Source organism: Mytilus galloprovincialis, chromosome 8 (genome assembly GCF_965363235.1).
Source record: "Mytilus galloprovincialis chromosome 8, xbMytGall1.hap1.1, whole genome shotgun sequence".
Lineage (NCBI taxonomy): Eukaryota > Metazoa > Mollusca > Bivalvia > Mytilida > Mytilidae > Mytilus > Mytilus galloprovincialis.
Genome location: NC_134845.1, coordinates 32,505,454 through 32,519,117, shown reverse-complemented (window position 1 = coordinate 32,519,117; position 13,664 = coordinate 32,505,454). Strand labels below are relative to the sequence as shown.

The 13,664-nt window shown below is 31.9% G+C and overlaps 1 long non-coding RNA gene across 1 annotated transcript; it reads left to right on the top strand.

The window, feature by feature from the left end:
• The first annotated feature begins 278 nt into the window (after positions 1-278).
• On the top strand, positions 279-3,494 carry LOC143043237 (uncharacterized). Its single transcript, XR_012968269.1, has 3 exons — positions 279-473; positions 1,597-2,088; positions 2,533-3,494. It is a non-coding gene; the product is annotated as an uncharacterized LOC143043237 (long non-coding RNA).
• Positions 3,495-13,664: the final 10,170 nt, after the last annotated feature.

Sequence of the window (13,664 nt, the reverse complement as noted above, 5' to 3'; positions counted from 1 at the left end):
TGACCGTGAACATTTGTTTTCTAAGTAAAATTATCAAATTCAACATTGTTTATATTAAATTAAATTAAACAAAAGCTGTGAAATAATTACAATGTATACTTAACATGACCAGTTCTATGTTTTCATTATTGACAATTATTAAATAGAACTTTACAACAATCAATATTTGCATAAAAACTTTAAACACAGAATCTTTGGCAAATATATTTATGACGAACTTCTCACAGTCTTGGATTAGAGATGTCAGATTTCTAAAATTGAATTTATCTGTTGAACGGCTTAAAGTAATTAAAAGCTGACCCATTACCTTTAGCCTGCCTGCTATCAAAAAGAGGAACAGTTCATTGGTTTTGTTATGTCTGTCTGAAGTTGAATTTTTATAAAAAAATTATAGTGATGGTGTAATCATAAAAAAATGATCAAGGATTATATACTCTTTCTAACATTAGTTTGCTGTTTGACAGAGACTGAAGGTAGGAGCGTTATATGATATAAACAAATAGTATGGGGTACTATCAAACGTTTAACATAAAGATTTGTTCTGATTTAAATAGCGTTATATTTTTTTTAACTGATACTCTCATGTTAGATTGGAAAACATTTGTGGATATTCACATGCTTTGGATTTGAAGTCCTTAAATACAAACACTTACATAATCAAACTGTAAGTGTGTATTGTTTTAATGGAAAATGTATGTTGTTTTTCTGTTTTGGAGTTGTTGTGGTTTTATTTTTGGGGCGGGTTGGAAAGTATTGGGTGGATGAATGAGCGCTTATTTTTTGTTCCATACTAGAATTTCAATTCCTTAACTTACCTTTTTATAAACTTATGGAAAGGTTTTGATATCCTTGATCATTCATATACAAATGAAAACACGCTTGTTTATGATGATTTGATACAGCTTTTATGTTGTTGTCAGCTGCGCTATTCCAGGTTTATGATTGATTGGTGTTTAATGCAATTTTCAACAATATATCATGGTAGTCAGTTCATATTGGTCTAGGAAGTTTGAGTACACACAATGAACTGCCGATCGTCGGCCGAAAACTGAACATCCTAGTCAATTAAGATTGTAGAGCAAGTATTTGTGCGATGCAACCTGTATTAAAGAGTTTTAATATCTAATTAATTATCAAAGATACCAGGATTATAATTTAGTACGCCAGACACGCGTTTCGTCTGCATAAGACTCATCAGTGACGCTCATATCAAAATATTTATAAATCCAAACAAGTACAAAATTGAAGAGCATTGAGGATCCAAAATTCCAAAAAGTTGTGCCAAATACGGCTAAGGTAATCTATGCCTGGGATAAGAAAATCCTTAGTTTTTCGTAAAATTCAAAGTTTTGTAAACAGGAAATTTATAAAAATGACCACATTATTGATATTCATGTCAACATCGAACTCCCATTTCAAACAGTTATTTGTTTTGTTGTTGTTGTAATGTTAAGAACAAATGTATCATAAACTCATGATCAAAAAAAGATAATATTGAACTGCCAACATTTGCATTATGTCAAAGTAGATTCGTCTTATGAGGCAGTGATGGCGTTCCATATTTTTACTCTAAAGTTCATTTTTTTACTTATACAGGAGAACTAAATGTTGCTTGGGTTGATACAGTGGATGCCGGTGTGGTTGACACACTCAATATACCTTTGACATCTTATTGGAATAACCCAACACTTTTATCTGACTATGGGTATAACTCTCTTACAGAAAATACACTGATATTTATGGTAAAGGCATGTGCTGATAGCTTTGTAGCCATGAAAACATCGACAGCATCGGCGGTATCCGACGACACGTACGAATTAGTAATAGGAAGCTACGGCGGCTCAAGAGTTGTTATGAGATTAAACGGCGATACCAAAATTAATTTAGCTAAAACTGAGCTGTTAAGCTGTTTTGCATTTCGACCATTCTGGTTATATTGGACAAATGACTCATGTTCACTAGGTAAAGGTTTAGATGTAGGCGTTGATGAACTTATCAATTGGTCGTGGAATGTCAACACCACCGTAAAAGACATCGGTATAATGACTGGATTTGGTGCAACTGGTCAATGGCTCTTCTACTATGGCGGTAATTTATTAGATAATTACAAAATATTGAAAATATATACCACCAAGTTTTTTTTTCTGTATGTTTGTACATTACTTTGTTGCATCTTTTTATTTCTTTTGAAAGCATTTTGTTTAACTTCATCACGTTTGACATTTGTGTTACGTTTTACAGATGAACTGAATATGCTATCAATGTGTTATATGTTCAGTTTACTACACGTACACCTTTCATACTTTATTTTCCAACCGATGGATTGTTTTGATGTTTCAGGATTTTTTTTATTTCTTAAAAGAATTTCCAGGTTGTCTTTTTGTTTATTTTTTATAGGGATGGACTTTTTTCGGTTTCTTTTTTTCTGTTTCTTATGTTTTTGTGGTTTGCACTGAACAGTATATATCTTGTAATTGTATTATAAACTTATTCATTGCTTTTAAGTTATAATGTTCGTCATTGTTATTCCAGATAATAACACAGACGTACGAGCTGGTCCTTTAGTTTGTTCCCAGCAACAAAGTAATGCAGGATTAACTACTACAAGTACAGACAGTACGAGTGCCTCCAGCTACAACGGAAACATAGTCCGTGTAGACATTCGGATTGACAAAACATCTTTAGCATCGTACAAAAGAAGTAAATCAAGTGCCCCTGATTCTAGAATTTCTGCTGTTTTTATGGGTGCTGTTGGTGTAACCGTACTAGTATCAGTTGTTATAGCTATTGTTGTTATAGACGTTCTATCTTTAAAAATTGGTCCAACTGTTCGTAAACATAAATGAGTTGATGATTAAGCAACAATGGTGTTTTGAAATATGTATATTTAAGTTGATATTGGGACTTTAACATATCAATATTTTTATATATATATGTTGTCTGCTCTTTGGTCGGGTTGTTGTCTCTTTGATATATTCTCCATTTCAATTCTCAATTCATATTTATATTCTTAAAGCATGCAACCTGTATCTTAAACTGTGTTCGTTGTAAACCAGTTGTGAGTCGCTATATAATGTTTAAACGAAAAAGATATAGCCTCAATTGCTGTTGAGTATATTTCACACAAAACATTTTAGTATGTGATGTAGTCTCTTTTTTACATTTAAATCCATGAGGACTTTGATATATGCCAAGATTTTGACCAAGTGAGTGAAACAAATTCATCGAAAATAAGCCATGTCTGCTAGGACAAAACTTATATGAAAACCTGGTTGATATTTCATATTTCATATTCCGTCACGTCTTTGACATACATATATATATAATAGTCAATCGTTTTTAATTAGTTTTTCGTCAATAGGCTGTGTTTATTGTTTTAAGTAAAATTGCAAAAGAGGGACGAAAAATACCAGAGGGACAGTAAATCTCATAGATTGAAAATAAACTGACAACGCTATAGTTAACAATAAAAAGACAAACAGACAAATAATATTTTAATTAACCAAATAGATACTGTGAATTAACATTATCAAGTCATTATAAAGTTTCCAAAAATTGAGCAAACTATCAACTTTTGTAAAATTATAATTGGTAAACAAACAACTACTGAACATAATTGGTTTGACTCTATAGTAAAATCATTCAGTTTGGTGCCATAATTTTTTACTTTTAAAAAATTAAGATAATCACAGAATATTGTTATATTTTGATGAATCCGTTTGTTTTATGTCATAGTAATGAACTGAGAATAGATCTTTAGTATCGCTGTCAAACTTAATTTAGGCAACATAAGCTGATCGATGTTCTTATCACATCAATAGATTTTAAACGCCAACACAATGTAACAAACCCAAACTGAGGCGATCACAGGCATTCCTCAATAGTAAATCATAGAAATATTTATCTCCGAGGAAAATTCAAAATGGAAAGTCACCAATCAAATGGCAAAATCAAAAGCTCTAACAAATGGATAACAACTGTCATATTCCTGACTTTGTATATTCATTTTCTTATGTTTGGTGGATTGAACCCGCTTTAATAGCTAACTAAACCTCTCACTTGTATGACAGTCGCATCGAATTCCTTTATATTGACCAACGATGCGTGAACAAAACAAACATACATAAAAGGTCAAAATTTCAAAAAGGGGTAGAGCAGTCAACATTGTGTTATATTCTTAATCATAATAAAAACAAACAAATATTTAACATAGAAGCACACAAATACATTTATCAAATTTAACAACCTCAGTCATTGCTTTTTTATTTTTGTATTTTGTCTAGTAATTATTTATTTATTTAAGGAGCGAGAATTAGTACGTCGATAATTCAAACGCCTCTTGCTATGCATGCATCTCCCTCCATGCAAATCCATACTTAGTCGAAATTTTCGCAATCAGGAATAGAACACAATCGGTAAATTTATATGCCTTTTCTTGTACTCGAAAATTTAAAAACCGGGAAAAATGTTTGTCGCCAATGAGATAATACTCAGACACGTCGTCTCTAAATCAATAGCACTGTTTAGTTAATGAGGTCAGTGTAGTAGATGTTAATGAAACAGATATGTACATGCTCTTTCAGTCAACCTTTATACTATAAAACATTGTAGATTCATGTTTCAAATTGCATGTAGAATTTATATAAATAGATCGAAGATGTCTTTCGAGAGCTTATCTGTCCACCTGTCATACATAGTTCCTTCTTTCAACAAATCGCTTCCCTACCCAATATAGATATACAAAGATGTGGAATGAGTGCCAATAATACAACTCTCTATCCAATAAATGCTCTCATATTCTCTTCAATAAATTATTTTCTTTATTAACGATTTTTTCATTTTTTTCGTTGAACTTTTTAAGATTTTTTCCTAAAGGTAAAGAAGATTCATGTTAACTTGTTGTTGGTATCGTTATAAAAGAAAAGAACAAATCAATGCTTATCTCCAAGTATTGGTACCAGTCCTTTGCTAGTTTCCTAAAATTAAGATATAATAATTGCTTTTAATTTTATTCAATTTCTTATCTTCATAATAGTTTGTTATAGCATGGATGCTGTCCTTGTTCGCTTCCTTTTAGGGTCACTTTCAACATTAGTTAAAGAGACCACAGACATATAAACAATATTCGTACATTGCAGGAAAAATATTAATTCATTAGTACGAACTCTTGAAACAGAGAGAAGAAGATCCACACCGAGCTTTTTCATATTGACTGGCGATCACCATTTTTTTTTATTTGTTCCTGCAATTTACGTTCACAATTGAACAAAAAAAATGACTTACATGTCCCCGTCTTTCCACCAACAATACGATAAAGACCGCGTTTAATGGTCGCACATTTTCTTTAAAATTTGAAACTGATATAACTATATATCTTGAAAACAAACATTGTTTAGGGGCCAGCTGAAGGACGCCTCCGGGTGCGGGAATTTCTCGCTGCATTGAAGACCTGTTGGTGACCTTCTGCTTTTGTCTTCTCTATGGTCGGGTTGTTGTCTTTTTGACACATTCCCCATTTCCATTCTCAATTTTATTTTTTACAGAGTTTGTCTTTAGTGCCTTGTGGAGACAGTAGAGTGCCTCCCCGTGCTTCAGGTTTATGTACTTATAATATACTATATTATGGAGTGTGTGTCCGAGCGATAACTTCTCTAGTTTATAACTTTAGGAATATTTATCTAAAAGTAGTACTTCAATATTCAGCCCCATTCTACTATTTAATCTGACGTCAGTCGCTTCCCTGATATACCCTATCTTTTTCGGGTAATTAATACGGATAGCGTTTGACATCTTTAGCCGAACAGATTTATCATTTTTACATAATTTAATTCATTGTATGCTGGTTCATATTCTGGACGCCAGTCTTTGCTCCTTTCTAATATAATTCACAAACAAACATATGAAGCTTAGAAATGGAAAAATATTTAATACTAAACTCGTTCAAAGGGTATCTACGCGTCTCAATCTTCAAAATCGCTTATCTAAAAATACTATCATCGCTAACATTTTTTACAATAAAAATCGTGGTTACCCTTCTATCGATAAGTGTTATGCCAAAAAATGACTTACATGTCCCCGTCTTTTCACCAACAATATGGTAAAGTCCGCGTTTAATGGTCGCACATTTTCTTTTAAATTTGAAACTGATATAACTTGAAAAACATTTATTTATTTACTCACATGAAACAAACCAGGATGCGGTATTTGGTACGTAGGAGAAACTGGACGATATTTATCTAAACGCACTCAAGAACATCTGTATCGTTTTAAAAGACCCAATAAATTTAAAAGTATCATTTATCAACACTTCAAGAAGCATAATCATCCTGTTAAATATTTAGCAGTTCAACCATTGGAAGTAGTAAATAAGCAGCCTGGTGAATCTCATTCAAAGTTTGTACGATCACGGAAAATAATTGAATTAAATTGGATTAAAAAATTACAGAAAGTCTACCCTCTCGGTCATAATGATAATATTACGGGAATTGGCAATATATCAAGAACCGATTCTGTAAACATTTTGGATATTGTTTCTAAAACTGTTCGAAAAAAACGTTCTCATGGTCGTAGACAAAATCCCAATCAAAGAAAATTTCGGACTAATCATACCAATATTTTGGACCTAATTTCTATTTAAAAAAACAACGACAGACATTATCTGGTAACAAAATCTGTTAACAAAGCTCTGTTCATTACCGATTAATAAGTGAATAAAATTTTATAGGATTGCAACACAATTTCATATAGCAGTCCTAAGTATGAAATCGTTCAAATTATAATGGCATAGTGTTACTCTAAACTGTTTCCCAAAATTGATCGCCCTGAAGATCATAAAAAACATTTTATTAAAATAAAGTATGTCAATAAAGGTTTTGATTTTGTAAATATTGCCGGTATTTTTAACGACCATTCTGTTAAAGAACAAATTCATGGATATTTTGATAATACTGAGCTCCCCCTTATTTGTTATAAAAGAAATCTACCCGGAAATTTGTGTTTAATTATAGCCAATTGTGTAAAGATGTTAATATCAGTGACAATACACCTACTTCATGTAATTATGTAATTGTAGTAATTCCGAATACATTTATGGACCCATTTCCCATGTTATAACAGGAGATCTTAACATCGTTCAAGACCGAGAGTTAAAATCCTTCCTCAGTAAAGGACCTAAATACCGTCCCCCGTCAATTATTAATTCGAATGAGTGTCGTAATATCATCCTAGACTCACTCAGTACTTACTGTTTGAAATGGATAAAACGGGAAAAAGCTGACAAAAAATCTTTGGACTCTTTTTTTAATTCAGTAATGAACATAGTTGATATACGTATTCAACATTTTAAAATACATTTTACTCTTAACAATAACCCCAATAAACCTATTTCGCGTATCAAACATAAACTAAAAGAATTAGCCAAGGAATTTGTTTTTGTCCCGGTCGATAAAGCTGCTAATAATATTATAATTGTTTGACGTAAATTTTACATTGAGGTTCTACAAAAAGAAATCACCAATTCACCAACATTCCAACTGACTCCATTTTCAGAAAACGACATTTGTAACAAACATACACTTTTAGATACCGCTTTACAAGCAGAACCAAAAAACGATGAAAGTCCCAACTATGTATTGGCTTCCGAAGCTACACAAAACACCTTACAAATATAGATTTATTTCGTCTACAAGCCATTGTTTCACTACTAAATTATCTATTCTTCTTACCAGTACACTTGGTACAATCAAATCTCAAACGGGAGCAATAATCGGCAATGTGTGAACCCCGCATTACTGAAAAATTATTACACCAGGGTTTTCGATATTACAAACTGGTCAAAACATTTACTAAATTTTATCATCGGTATAAGGACATCATTCGTAAATATAGCTCAACATGCAGACTCCTTATACGTTCTGGTATTTCACATCCAATATTTTATGGAAATATTCTTTATAAAGCACAAAAATGTCAGTATTCACCTCAGAAGCTAACAAAACCTTTAAATAGACTTATTAAGAAGGGATATAGTTACGATACTGTTGTCAGGTCATAAAAGATTGCATATTTTGGCGTTAATATTGATTCACTTATAGGGTCTTTGCATCGGAACTAAACACATTTATTTAAAAACCAGTTGTTGGCATGTCACGGGTTATGTTCTTCTCATATATGTTATGATGGTATGATACTAAATCCCTCACGGGAAGGATTGTGCCTGATATTCATATGTTGAAGACATAATCTTTCAATCAGTTTAATTGAAGTCTGGAGCTGGCATGTCAGTTAACTGGTAGTAGTCTGATGTTATTTATTTATTATTGTCATTTTGTTTATTTTCTTTGGTTACATCTTCTGACATCAGACTCGGACTTCTCTTGAACTGAATTTTAATGTGCGTATTGTTATGCGTTTACTTTTCTGCATTGACTAGAGGTATAGGGGGAGGGTTGAGATCTCATAAACATGTTTAACACCGCCGCAGTTTTGCGCCTGTCCCTCTGGCCTTTGTTAGTCTTGTATTATTTTTAATTTTAGTTTCTTGTGTACAATTTGGAGTTAAGTATGGCGTTCATTATCACTGAACTAGTATATATATTTGTTTTGGGGCCAGCTGAAGGACGCCTCCGTGTGCGGGAATTATTCGCTGCATTAATGACCTGTTGGTGACCTTCTGCTGTTGTCTTCTCTATGGTCGGGTTGTTGTCTCTTTGACACATTCCCCATTTCCATTCTCAATTTTATTAACAATTAAATCTGAATAGCTTTCTACTTACCTAATGCTCATTTTTTAAAAGAAAAAGTTGTTACTTAAGGATGTACTTAGGTGAGTAAAAGTTAATGTTCAAAATAAGCTAAAAACATTGATAGGTCATGGAGCTCCTTTTCCAGATATTTGATGGCGGGAAAAGGCTGACTCGGACCCTTATATTTTCATTGATATTATTTGGGTCTCAAATCAAAAGAAAGAAAATCAAGAATCTGCTCAAAATTTTGTCAAATGACCTTTTATGAGCTATTAAGTCTTATGTTAAAAGATAAATAGGTGTTATGGGGCAAAATATTTTACCTTGTATCATATGGAAAAACACCAAGGGGTCCGAAAATCTGACACAAATTTCAAAACCTCACCTAAAAATAAATTAGACTGTGACGTTAACAGTAACTTGAATATAACTATTTGCGTGAAACAGAAGCAGGGCACTAGCTAGGACACTATATAAGTATTATATTCGGTATTGATTTATGTTGTCTAACGTGTATTTTAAATATTTTTTGATTGGCAGAGTAGTTTCTGATAGGTTTGTTAAACTATACGACTTATATCAGATAATATTATTTGCTTTATCCTCTTGTCACGTGATAATCTGTATGCTGATAAAATATTCAGTCTTCATTCAAATATATATCGAACAAATTCATAATTTAAAGCGTAAAATGTAATCGATTACGTTTTGACGGACTGATGTATAAATTAAATTTAGGGTCTACCATATCATCCTGGTATATTAAGTTATAATAGTCAGGAGATAAGCGACAGCAACGGTATAGAAATCGTACACTACACCCAACTGATTTATTTATGTAACCCAGATTAAGCGTTAGATTTATTGTTCTTCTCATAGGATAAGCTTCCGATAGTTGCTAAAACCATGGTAAGACGATGTGCAATTATATAGTTAAGGATTTGAAATAGACATTTGTACTTCATCGATTATTACATAGGGTTCATTTTGACTTCTTTTGGATTGCATTGTTCCCCTTTATTTCGTCCTCCTACCATTGATATGTCAATATGATCACTTTACTTATCTAAAAAGCATTTCAAAAGTATCTCTTTGTTTGGTTGATCTATTTCTGATATGAGTGTGGAGTAAATAGACTCATCAGTGACGCTCATATCAAAATATTTATAAAGCCAAATAAGTACAAAGTTTAAGAGCATTGAGGATCCAGAGTAAGTTTCATTGTATACTGTAAGATTTGAGTACAGATGAAGTATGATAGTACTTATGCTTCTTTTTTCTTGTAAAATCAATATGAATATATTTGTGTTCAAAATACACCAGAAGATCATTCAATAGTCGAATTGAAATGAGTAATGTATCTATAACTTATAATTATGGTTCGATGAAAAGCACAGAACGACATTGTATGTTTACTAGCAGTAAGTTGGCCTCACTGTTTGTTTGGTATCACAACATGTAGTTGTCATTCGCTGCCCAGAAGCCAGTATCTCAGTATGTGCATAATTTAAATGATTGATTTTGTGCTTACTATTCCTGGTTAAAAAATTAAAAATATAATTAGTTAAAAATATTTATGATTCCCGTGCACGGTTTTTATCAGAACTACTTATAACTACTGCAGATCAAAACGTCTAATAACTACTCGAGATCAGAACTACTATAACGACTGCATATCGGAACTGCTGGATCTTTGTCACTTTACAAAAACTAATGTAACCTGTTCGTTCAATCGACGGGTTCAACATGTATTCTTAGTTTCTACGATCCAAACACTTCGTTATTATAGTAATAACGATACATGACACTTGAAAGAAAATTTTAGATCACTTGCACATATCGCTTTCGCTTATAGATTGATTTATTATCGTCAGATGAGAGTCTTTTGGCTAATATTACATCAATTTCAAAGATAATTGTGTCAGAATATCAAATTGCAATGATCCACATTTAAAAATTTTAACTTGATTCATGGTTTATTTTTGACGTAGGAACACGGAATTGACAGAGAAACTCGCATACGTTCTTACTTTAGTGAGTTATTGCAGTGACAAATATAAGAAAAGGAAGAAACGTCCCAAAGGACACACATACACTTTCACTTTCTACATTATCCACTTTGTTCATTTAAATGATTTTTGTTCTGTGATGTTCTTTGTTTGTCTAATCATCTTAGACCTTATCTTTAGCTGTGTTATAATTGAATTTTTTCTCTTAAGGTCCTCCTCCATGTGGATTGATTTCCTAGATTCATTTTCTTATTGTGTTATCAAAGGATTTTTAGATTGGCTTCATTTTTGATTTACTAAATTGGTTATTCACACACAGTTGTTACATCTGGTACCATACTTACTTCAACTTCGGCTAACAACAAGCATACCTCCCACTCCCACCCCAACTGACTTGATATGATAGCCTGAATCTGATTCGACTGTAGCTGCAGTTTTATCCGTCGTAGGGTACAATTATGCTGCATAGCTGTTTCCTCAATTGTTGACAATACGAGTCCGTGATACAGAATGTACGTCTATCGAAACTACCAATATTCCAAACTCTGTCTGTAGATCGGTTATGGTAGATAGGCTTGTGTAAAACATAGTTCTTAAAAGAACAAAATAATTGAGTATGTAATTCACTACAGTGACGTCATAAATCCAATTTCATCACTTGCACGTGAAAAGCAATGCAGATTTGAACTGACAATCTATGAAAACAAAATCAGTGTCCGGTTATATAGTCCATGTATGTGTTGTTTGGTTTTCTTAAATGCCAATATATGCAAAGTATAGACCAAATTATTCATCATTTTCAGTCTTATATAATTCATCAGAAACGTTTTTGCACAACTCAAAATAAGATGTTTTACCTCATTAACATACACAATTATTAGGTGCTAGATATTTGATATTATATACAAATGAAAGGTTTGTTAATTTGAAAAATTCTTCTTGCTTTTTATCTACACGATATAAACTGATTCTGCAAACTATGTCTTAAAGATAAAAGTTTAAGGATTAACTAGATCTAAAGAAAAGAGAAGATATTAATTCTGTATATATAAAGATATTCAAGTGGAATCTGTATTTTACTTGAAGAAACAGTACAATTATCATTTGAAATTTATGAATGATGTATGTTACAATCCACCATTTTCTACATAAGAAAATGTCTGTACCATGTCAGGAATATAACAGTTGTTGTCCAATCGTTTGATAGGTCTGAGCTTATGATTTTGCCATTTGATTATGGACTTTCCTTTTAGAATTTTCCTCGGATTTCAGTATGTTCGTAACTTTACTTTTTGGTTGGCTTAAAACGATAAGTTAAATGTCAAAACTTAGTAAACTATTATATACACTTGGAAAAAGATACCACTTCAACCGGGTTTTTCACACAAATCAAAACATTATAGTTATGTGATCATTTATTAGCCCGAAAGTATAGAAATTTTGCCATTTAGCTTTTTGATCAGACCATAGGCATGAAACCAGAATTTAATTAAATGAATATGTTGACAAACAAGAGGATGTTCTTGGTACTAAAACTGGAAGTGTTTAACTGTATGCTAACAAATAGAAAAGTTAAATAGCATAATTTATTTTGTTCCGAAACGAGAATATGGTTCAGTTGACTACAAATACCGAGTGAAACCACCGTTCTCAAAAGTCATCGAAACTAATAGTCTTCTCCTCCCATTGATAAAAGGTTGATTTGGTTGCTGTGGTAGGTATTTTTCAATTACTGTTGCATTGCTTGAGCTAATTCTGAACAAGTGTTACTCTCTCATTTTTCATGACGACGACAAATCATGTCCCAGATATGCTCAGTGAATGAATTATCACAGGATTTGCGCCGGAAAGGAAAACAACTCATACAACATCAATATCAAAGCTCAATTCATAGAATGACAAGACGGTTAGCATCGGTGATTCGCCAGAACGATGGTTCACTCGGGGTTTTTATTTTTGTATTTATTTTTACCACTGATACATGTTCTAGTTTTCCTGAAAAGGTAATTGTACTATTGAAATTTCTAGCTTGAAGCACCCATAGTTACCAATTTTACAAATTAAAACATTTCTTCTTGTTTCCCGAAATATCATATTTAATATGTACAAATTATACTCTTTACTTTTTCAACCCGTTTCTTTTATGTATGTCATTGGTTGATAACAAAATTGCATCATTTATATACATTTTCAGCTATATGTAATATCAAAAATTATAATAAATTATTTTCCTTCGTGAGAAAAATACAGGGTTATGCAATACTTTTATAATGTGTATATTTTTGTGTTTTTTAACATTAAAAGTTGATTTGTTTCTTTAAAAAAAAGTACATTTTCAATGCGTTTTTTGTGGATAATATGTAAGTGAAAATGTAGTTATAATCAGCACACAATCTTTGAAGGTTCAGTTAAATCACAAAAATACTGAACTCTGAGGAAAATTCAAAACGGAAAGTCCCTAAACAAATGGCAAAATCAAATGATCAAACACATCAAACGAATGGATAACTATTGTCATATTCCTAAATTGGTACAGGCATTTTCTTATGTAGAAAATGGTGAAGTTATCAAGTCATTAAAGACGTGGTAAGAGAAGATACTAAACTGTAGATAATATACTTACTCTTTAAAGTATTAAACAAATATGGCTTAAATATTAATGATTCTCCTCCTTTTGACATTAAAATTAAAACTTAATACCCAAAGGAAGTTATGGAAATTGAAGTTCATGTATGCCACCCTACAACTTAAATCTTCGGTGTTGTATAATTATTCTCGAAATCAATAACCAATCCTAAGGGGGAAAAGTAAGTTTATGCTACAACAATCTTTTCAATAGTTTTTTTTTTATTTAAATCTTTATTGATTGATCTCATTATTTCATACAAGGATAGTTGATACCCTTTATTCA